This window comes from Simochromis diagramma, unplaced genomic scaffold, assembly GCF_900408965.1.
Source record: "Simochromis diagramma unplaced genomic scaffold, fSimDia1.1 OVJJ01000685.1, whole genome shotgun sequence".
In the NCBI taxonomy this organism is placed as follows: domain Eukaryota; kingdom Metazoa; phylum Chordata; class Actinopteri; order Cichliformes; family Cichlidae; genus Simochromis; species Simochromis diagramma.
The window spans coordinates 8,046,294-8,056,512 of record NW_024387477.1 but is presented as its reverse complement, the minus strand read 5'-3'; the positions used below and the strand labels follow the sequence as shown (position 1 = coordinate 8,056,512).

At 41.2% G+C, this 10,219-nt stretch overlaps 1 protein-coding gene across 1 annotated transcript in view; it reads left to right on the top strand.

Annotated features, from left to right (window-relative positions):
- Positions 1-1,049: 1,049 nt before the first annotated feature.
- Positions 1,050-10,219, top strand: part of frmpd3 (FERM and PDZ domain containing 3) — a 95,561-nt gene continuing 86,391 nt past the window's right edge. Inside the window, exon 1 of the mRNA XM_040015713.1 lies at positions 1,050-1,607. The gene's annotated coding sequence lies outside the window, so the exon portion shown is untranslated. The remainder of the gene's footprint in view (positions 1,608-10,219) is intronic.

Sequence of the window (10,219 nt, the reverse complement as noted above, 5' to 3'; positions counted from 1 at the left end):
CCCCGAGTCCTAAAGTGTATATTTATTTTCTTACTCTTCTTATATTTATTGTTTGTTTACTTGCACTGCTGTAACTGGAGCCTCGTCGTCTCGTCTCTCTATATACTGGACTGTATGTAGCGGAGATGACAATACAGACAATACAGTTTACTTTGACTTCAGCACCGAGCAGGCCGCCCGTGTCGCCCGTATCAAAAACCGCTACTGTCTCTCACTGTCAATTTCAAAGGCCCTTCATCCTATCGCCAGATCTTCATTCTTCTTCATTTTATCTCCTACTGCCTCACTCTTTAATTCTTTAGGCAGTCAAAGCATAGCAGACAGCATGCTCAGAGAACAAAACACTGTGGGTGAAATTGAGCCTCAACATTTCACCTCTTGTCTGTCTTATTTTCGTTCCACTTCCTTCCCTTTCCTCTCTCTAATCAAATGGCCCACCTGCCTTTTAGTTCTTTTCGGAGGGGTGTCTCACTGCAGGGGATTTTATTTTTATTCCTCCCCTCTCTTCGCCTCCTCTCTTCTCTCCAGAGTGTTGAGCTGTGATATATCATTCCCCTGGGCATTGGGGAGGCAGGTAGCCTTTTAAGGCTGTAGGTTCTTAGGGCTTGTTGATATAGTGATAGCCTGAAGAGATACTGAGCTTCTATTTCGGTGTACCTTTTTTTTATGTGAATTTATTTTAATATATATGTGCATTTACTCTGTACCTTTGTGTGTGTAGATGCCTGGTTGTAAACTTCTCAGGAAGCAATTTTAGGCACACTAAAAACACACGAAAGCTACACAGAACACAAACAGGTAACCTCCTAATTTCATGTAAATATATTTGTCCTTTGTTTTCTTCCCTTTTGTTGCACGTCTCACACAGACGCGCGCACGCACGCACACGTGCAGGTTCAATTGAGTCATTAACACAGCCATGCATCTCTGATTGATTGATATTAATAGACGGAGCAAGAGGACCTTTCAAATAGTCTCCCTTGCCATTGTCCCTCCCCTGTTCCCACATGCACCTCTTCCTCCTCTCTCTCTCTCTCTCTCTCTCTCTCTCTCTCTTCCTCTCTCACACTGCCTCAGCATCTCATCTCGGTGCCACCAGCAGCATTAACAGTGAGGCAGTAGGCAGACTCTTTTTTTCCCCCCACACACAGCACAGACAGGAGCCGGCACTGATGCGCAAATGCACAGAAACGCACACACTCACATGCACTGGAAGCAAACAGGAACCGGACAGAGACTCCAGCTGCAGCATGTCCACTGGCTGCAGTCAGACATGTAGGAGGAGGAGGTGCTCTGCTCGCTGTTCCATGTCCGTTTCAGTCCTCTAAGCACCTCCCATCCCCCCGCGTTCGCTCCCTGGCTCTGCGGTTGCTGAGGGGCTGGCTGGAATGACCCGGGAGAGCGGGAGACACAAGGAGATGCGCTAGATGGGGCTGCCGGCTGGGAGGACTCTCTGATCCTTGCTCCCTCCTCCTCTCCATGCCGACAGAGACAGCAGAGCTCTGATCTGTCCCACAGATGTATGCCCATATAGGAGGGCATGGCTGTGTAACGCGAGGGTCTTCAACAAGCACAGCTTGAGAGGAGGACCACCACAGAGACACCAGGTAAGAGGTGCACAGCTGGGGCTACTCTGTTGGATTTCCATCTATATTGATCTACGCAGATGTGAAGGAATCGGCAATGTGTCTGAGATATAGAATATGTCATTGTTTTTTTTTTCATCCTCATCAGTGTTCAACTGTTGGTTTGGTTATTTACTAAAGGTTTGTATCTGTTTTGTTTGTGTGTGCCTGCTGTGCTGCATGGCCATTGATTAGAAGGGAGATGGGTCTGTGGATGAGCACTGTGGCAGCATAATAATGGAATATGTCTCCTGGAGGACATGGTCTGATATCCATCTGAGGAATGTCAGTGGGAATGAAGAGGAAACAACAGAGAGGTAGCAGGAACGGGGAAGAAAAAGCAAAACAGAACAAGTGATTGAAAGTCCATGACATTTCGTATAATTTATATGACTGTCATATACTGTGGGCTTGTGCTGCTTTGGGGCTGGGAGGGGGGAGCATTTTGCTTTTGTTTTTTTTTTCTCCTACTGCTTCATTTGTAATTCATATATTCATCCCACACTCCACATTTGGACAGTTTTTCAATTACAGTCTAAACTAAAGGCTGTATTTCACAGTGTGGCAGGGTAGCTGAAGGTGCTCATGTTGAAAAAATGACGCAAAAATGCCACACAGGACTTTGAAGAAATGATGCCGACTTGCAGAGCGGGACTGGCCCCTGGGTACGAGTATGGCACAGATGAGGGTAGAAGTTTGGGTATGAACACAGGAAGAGCGGTGAAACTGCAACAAACACATGTTGAAGCCGTGTGAGGTTAACACAGAGGATGCAAGTGAAACTGAACAATCACAACTATTAATACGAAAGATGAAATGGTGGTGGCATCCCCTGCAGACCAGGGAAAAGGTCAGTTTACAACCTCTGCTAATGAAGGATCTTTCCCCTGAACTCACCTCTAACACTCATTACAGGACTTTAAAATGGTTACAATGCCTTTATTTTTCTGTGTATATCAAAGACCAGGGGGCAGCAACAGCCTCAAAGTGCATTTCGAAGATTGGCTCTGGGTGAATGTGCTTATGCAGAGGTGCCTGTGGCTGAAAGAGATGAGCTGTCCGGTACCGTTGCATGGAGCATACATCACTGAACGCAGGGCCATGGACCCAGGAGGAATCAACAGAAAGAAATCCATTACTTAGATGACCAGGCATCTCTGATCTCATCATTTGACTAGGCAGGCTATAGAGACAGTGGGTAGGAGCAAATAGAGAGAATGAAAGCATTGAGGGAAGCCAGTCAGATGTGGAGAGAACACTTGCTTCAACGCCATGATTAATTCTAGAGGCAGTACATTCAACATGTGCCAAGAAATATCAATATTTTCCATTATGCGGCGTGTTTAAGAATGGACGGTGGCTGATTTAAAGGTTGTTTTTAAAAGCCATACTGCAACATCCATCTAAATGCCACTCAGCTCACTCAGTCTGGTTAGACTGGGGTTTGATAGAGTGGATGTCTGAGGTTGATTAGGTGTGCTTTTGCGGAAAATATATGCGTAGGTTGATTGTATGGCAGTAAACAAGAAACACTGGTGTAGACCACAGTTTATCAGGTAAATTTTACTTCAGAAAAAACATGTTTTATGAATGTATAAAACATGATTTAAAGCCACATTAAAGCCCAGTAATATTTTATATGATCTTGTTGTACATTGCGCTTTCAGATGCAGCTGCTATGTCATCTTATCTGCCAAGTTCTGCTTAGTCATTAGAGGAAGCAATACAGCCCCAAGGTTATCGACTACAGCAAATTAACATAACTTGCGATGCAGCCATTGCCCAAGTGCACAAACTTATCAACCTCTCATAATATGGCTCATTGAGAGATCCCGAGTAAGAGGCCCACCACTGACAAATACACAGCCTGGACATGCTTTCAAAATCCAATCAGCTTCATGTAAGGAGTACTAGCTGGCACAGGCTGGCAGTTCTGAAGAGGCACATAAAAGCACAGTTAACAGACTTGGCACTAGATAAAACCTACCGATTACACCAATTACAGTAGAGGGCATTTAAATGAGTGGAAACAACATGCATTATTTCAGTCTCATGAACATTTTACCCTGATAGTTGAGCACAAGTGGATAGCTCTGTTGCAAGACACGTGGGCACTCCAGAGATGCACATGAATAGGCACACTTGCACCAGCTGCTTTGATTTTAAATCTAAGCAGTGATGCCTATCTACAGTCTTGTCAGGCACAATGATTTCTGTCCAGTTTTCAAAGCTCTGCAGGACTTCAAAGCAACAATGTAGAGTGGAATTAAAGGATAAGGGTAGGGATGTTTTATATTTTTATTGCAATCAAATGTGGTTTAAAAAATGAATGACATTGTACAGCGGGTATTCCAGAGATCAAAAATATGGAGCTATTACAGTCTTGTTGAGATAAACTATCCCTGTCTTTCCTGTTATGTTGGGATGTGCCGATCACTACCACTGAATTGATTTTATTGACATCCAGCTGCAATATCAACCATCAGGGCAAGTTTAGGTCTCTAAACTCACCAAAATAGCTCTGACCAGTTGAGACATCATCGACCGAGATTCTGAGGGTATGCCATCTGTGGGTAACTTGTGGGGTCTCTGTGGACTGGACTTGTTCCAGCCTGTATCCTGCTAATGCTTCATCAGATTGGAAGTGGGGAGTCTGCAGACTAGGTGAAGGCCTTAGGCTGTTTATCATGTACAAGCCGTTTCTGAGCAGTTTTTGTGCATTGCCCTGCTGGGGGTGGCTAATGCCACTGGGAATACTGTTGCCACGGGTGGTGTGCTTGATCCGCAACAATGTTGCAGGTGGGTGGTAAATATCTATCTATCTATCTATCTATCTATCTATCTATCTATCTATCTATCTATCTATCTATCTATGTGCAATGTTCTGTTACTGTCACCCTTGACAACCAGCTGTTCTGTTCTGGTGCTGTATCTCAGGGCCAGTTTGGCCAAGCTGGAGGCCTCAGACGCACACAAGACAGAAAAACGTTAATAAACTGGCAATGTTACTGTGGTAATAAATATCTGAGTAACAACATGCATATTAATTGGTCTTTTGTGCCAGCAGATTTCTGAGAATCATGCTATTGCTTTGCAGAAGAGCAGTGCAGTGTGAAGTCATTGCTTAACTTGGCCAGGATCCCAAACTATCAATTGGGAAAAGGAAGCATGTGCAGCATACATAAAAATAAAGCAGACTTTGAACACTAGATTATAATATGTCTGTGTCCTTATGGTCAGCCATCCACCTCAGAACCATGCTTCTCTTAACCTGTGGACTCACTATTAACCTGCTTTCAAACCACCACAGTTTTTTATTGGTTGGGATACATTACTTCGAGTACCCGTCTAATGAGACATGAAGATTATCCAGCAAGTCCAGTTTGAGAAAAACATCCCTGGGTGTGAAGGCCTATTAGATGCCAAAACACAGAATTTTTACACCTCTGGAAAGTTGTCACAGTGATGGTGATAAAAATGTCTTCCATCAAAACACTTGGTAACTAAAGCGTAAAGCAAAAATGTTGCTTTAGAAAGTCAATCATAGCCCAACAGGCAATTTGCACAAGAGTGAAAACTCTTTTGGGAGGTCTATGCTGCACAAACACTGAAGCTCCATCCACACTGGCACCGGTGTGGTGATCAGAGGACCTAGAAAGTCAGCGACACTGGGTGACTTCAAGTAACTACAGGTGAAATAACCAAGACAGATACAAAGTGGGCAGATCCTTAACCTTTCCCAACTTTAGAGTGAGGACTTGAAGTGCTTATAAACAAGAATGCAGGCTATTGTTGATTGACACATTACCTGGTAGTAAATATATTAGAGGGCTATATCTACAGTAGGCGTACCAGAGCTTGCAATGCCTGGAAAAGTGACCAGCTGTCAGCTTCAAAGCCATATGTGTGGAAGCAGCTTAAGAAAAAAACTTTCTGTGGTAGAAGACATACTGTATTCTGTAAATAAGCTTGAGTATATCTTTGTTAAATGCATATTCATCAATGTGGGAGGAAGAAGGGCAATTTTAACCATTTGTCAGTAAAAAAAAAAAAATACACAGATTCAATGTATGCAAGTTAGGATTTATGCATTTAAACAACGCCTCCTTGTGCAAGCTGTAGTTGCAACCTACAAAACCCACTCTTGTTTTTGTTTACAATTAAGCAACATAAGTGGGCATGCAAACTGGTGAGTGCATGTTTGATATGTGAAAGGTTTGAGTGGAATTTAACTCTTAACTCTGTGGTTCAACTTAACTAAGGAGGGAGTGAAAATAAACGATAGCAAGTAAAAACATTTTTAAAAAGTCTCGTACTCCAAGCTCCGAGTCACCTCTCCCGCACCCTAATGTATCCTTTAATGGGGTCATTTCAGCTAGCAGAAATAAATGACGCCATTTAGTCGGAGAACTTGTTGGGTCTATAACAATAAGAAGCTTTTAGATCCCTTTTGCTGACTGTGTGAAACAGGAAATGAGCAGTTGTATATCTTGTTAAAATTGTGTTTTTTGCTGAGTCACCCATCCACCTCAACCCTCCATCCCCATGCTCTGGCTTTCCAGCTGTACAACAATGGCACCTTATTTCCTCCTTTGCTCCCATCATAATTACCACAACCATCTCTGGGCTCAGTCACTTGAACATGACCATATGTCATTTTGTGGCACTTCTGAAATGACTAATTTCATTTTGTCGTTGTAATTCACTCTGACCTCGCCCTTCATTTTGTACATTTTGAAGCCAAACATACCGCATCACTTTTACCGTTAGCATACAGTGTGGAAAATAGCATATAAAAAATTAACATATAAACTGAAGGAATTAACTCTAACTCTGAATGCAAGAGCTTTCAAGCCAGAAATGGAGGATTCAAATCTGTAGCACTGTACCAGCAGTATGCTGAATATGCTCAGGGTCATGAATCATCATTGGAGATATGCGCAGCCTTTGAGAACATTTGCATTCTCTCAAACATAATACAATTTTGCATCCTTTACACACACATATACACATTCGCACAAGTCAAAATATAATCATCATTGGTAGGATCGTGTTGAAGATTTTTTCATGTTGTTGCAGTTGTTGTTTTGCAGGGTACAAACATAGCCAGGGGCCATAAAGTTAATTACTTTTTTAACTGTGGCGTCACGTTCCTTTTTCTGTCACCATAGCGTGCCAAAGGCAGCATTAAAATATCCATAGCATTTCATGGTTGGGCGTCACAAATTTCCCATCTAGTCCACTCTCTGTGTCTCTGTGTCTTCCTGCAGGTTTTACAAAGAAAACAGATGACTGCAGTGTTTCTTGCAGGTTTGCTTTTTCAGAGGTTTTCATTTTTTAGCGGGTGGAAAAACAAGAATTTTAAGTGTGCTACATTTGTTTACTATAAAAAACTCGATTCTGCAAGTGAGGTCACTTTTAGAAAATTAGCCATGGGTGATGTTGTGAGCAGAGGGAAGGTGGCGATATGCTTTATGCTTGATGCATAAAGTTAAAAGATTAAAACTAATAAAACAAGTTTTAAAAAGAGACTTTTCCATTTGATTACATTTTGTATGATGGATTATGTAGAAAAAGTAGAATTGGGCTGAAAGATCTATCGCTTTATCACCTATTCAGGTTGTAAATCGTGTTTTTAAAAAGTAACTAAGTAACTAAGTAATTAATTACTTTTGAAAATAAGTAATCAGTAAAGTAACGGGATTACTTTTTGGGGAAGTAATCAGTAATTAGTTGCTGATTACTTTTTTCAATTAACTTGACCAACACTGCTGAGGAATGAGCGGATCATTGAGGGAGCCTAAACTGAAGAGCCATCAGGGCCTTTTTTTATCATCATCTACAGTCCATGTCCACATGTGTAGAAAACAGAAGTATTTACTCAATATTTCAAAAGGATTTAATGGATTTTACTGATGCTGTCCCTGCGTCTCTCTTTCAACCCCATCTCCCACCTCTCCCACTTCTCAGGTCCTGTTGTGTTGTTCCTTTCTATTCATGAAATCTTGTTTACACTTGCGTCTACACTGTCGAAATACTAGAAAACACGTGGAACAACAATGTTGATTATGCAAGCTTCAAATGGCTGCAGATTTACATTTTTTAATTTGTAAAAGAGCTGATCTGCACAAGCAAAGGTTCAAACATTTTCATGAATATTCTTAAGTAAGTAAAACAAAAAATCAAACTATTATCTAAACCTTTACTGTAAGCACTAAAACTGTCATAATGCATGTTTTCACAGTCACTGAAATGTGTATTATACACAGTGCTGTGCAAAAAGTCTTCAACCACCCCTCATTTCTTTACATCTTGCTCAGTAGGAGCCATGCTTTTTTTCTCATTTTTATACTAGTCTTGCATAATACCTTCCCTGCATTTGGACGTTTTTTTTTCCTTTTTTAAAAATGTTTTTCTTTAGTCTTTGTTTTTTCAATTTATTTCATGTTTTCTTTTGTTCGTATATGACGCAGTGTCATATCTGCCCATACAGTAACAGACAACTTGGCAAATCATCAACTATAAATTGTATCTTTAGACACTTTAGACATATTTCAGCCAGTGGTGTTGGAGATCTTGTCAAAATTAGTGGAATTAGAAAGCAGAAAAGTACCTTTAGATTTTGACCCACCATGCAATACCATCTGAAAGCATCTGATTGGAAACAAAGCCATTTTTCAGCATGGCAATGAACCCATACACACCACCAATGATGTAAAACAACAGAAAAGCACACAGAGGAATGCCTGTCCTCTTCTCTCCTCCCAAAGTGTGCGATCATCATCTTGTCAGAGGACAAAACAAAAGCAAACATCTAACATACAAAAAAAGAGGTTTGAATGTCCTTGAAGAAGCCCAGAGAACTTTGTTTGAACACTACTTACAGAAATTATAAGTTTTCCTAAGAGTGTTGCTATGTTGAAGAGTAAAGGTGGTCATACTAAATATTGACGTTGAAGCTTGGAATTGTATAAACTCTGCTTTTGCCTTCTATACTGTATTTCCATGTAAGTGTGCACGTGTTTGAGTAAATTGGAAATGACCATTTTCCTAACAAAATATCAAGAAATGAGTGCAGTACAAGTTTTTTTGTATAATTTGAATAGAGGACTTACTCTTTTTTCATATAATTTGAGTAAAAGTGACAGAAGTTGGATCAATATATTTTTTTTAAATGAAATCTGTTCATCGAGTCTGACAAACAGAGATGGGACACAAGATGCACAAAAGTATGTGGCGTCACAGATGATGGATGGTGCTCCTTTTTCACTGCTGAGCTCTAAAACTGCTAGAAAGTACATTTTGACAGCACATTTCCAGCATTCTTAGATGAGATTTTAAAAAATACTACAAATGCATGAACAGCTTTTCACTTCCACAGACAGCAACTTGAGCCCTGCCCCACTTTATGCATAGTTCAAGCCTCGAGAAGCCTCTTCTGGTATTTTAATTGTCCCACAGGTAGAAACACTGGGTTGCTAATCATGATCGTCTCCAAATGTGGGGCATTTCCTAACAAGCTGCCTGAAAAGAACTGCGTCACTCTTAAACCAGATATAGCTCTGTGAAGTGGAACCTTCACATCAGCAGAGAGTGCAGCTCTCCAAGATTTTTCTAAATCACAGCCTGCAGTGGACCTGCTGCCTCTTTCACAAAGCACCACTTTTAATAAATCTCTAGAAGTCTTGAGAAAAGCACAAGATTTCCACGTCTGCTGCCATTGCTGCAAATTGGAAGCCTTTTACAGTTGCTCGTAAGATGGAGATTTGAGATCAGGAGATCGCACAGACACAGGATCCGTTATATAAACAACAAAAAGAGGGATGATGATCGGGGGGGGGGGTTGTCTCACAGCTCATAGTTGTTTTATTTTTAACACTGCAACCACTTGTTTATTGACAAACTTGAACCATTTATGTAAAAGAGTACAACAGATCATCAAATCAAATTTAGTGCAGAACTAGAAATCGCATGTTGCTGTTCTCTGGCTGGACTGTACACCAATAAAAAAAAAATCCACCTCATAACAGTCACAAAATGGAGGCCAGAGTAACTACAGTATGCTAGCGTGTGAGCAGAGGATTTGTATAATTCTCCCCAACCATCCAGAAATGATTTGTTTCTCATTCTACACAGTGATGCAGGATTTCCCATCATGATTACAGACAAGCTTGAAGTAATCAGTCAAGTCAAGAAACAGAAAGAAAAGAAAGAAAGGAGAACCAAACATAACACCGGAGTATTCAGCTGCATACAAAACTGCATTTTGTTAGAGGAAGCCTGTGCTAACTGTACTGCTGCTCCATGTGAGATCACAGAAGATTACTTTTCACATTTGCATTTTTTTTTTCTTGCATCTGCTGTTTCACAGTCATTTGTAGCGAAAACTGTGTTTGACCCCCAACCTCACCACTGTGTTCTGACAATATTGTGCCGCTGAGCTAGCTTCTTCTTCTTTTGGAAGTGCAGTAATGCTTACAAACCACACAGAGTAAGCCTGGCGTTACCAACAGGTGTGTGATCTGTGGCGCAAAGTCAAACGTCATTTTTAACCCGTGTTGGACTATCGGGGTTGCCCATCGTCTCGCTGTCTG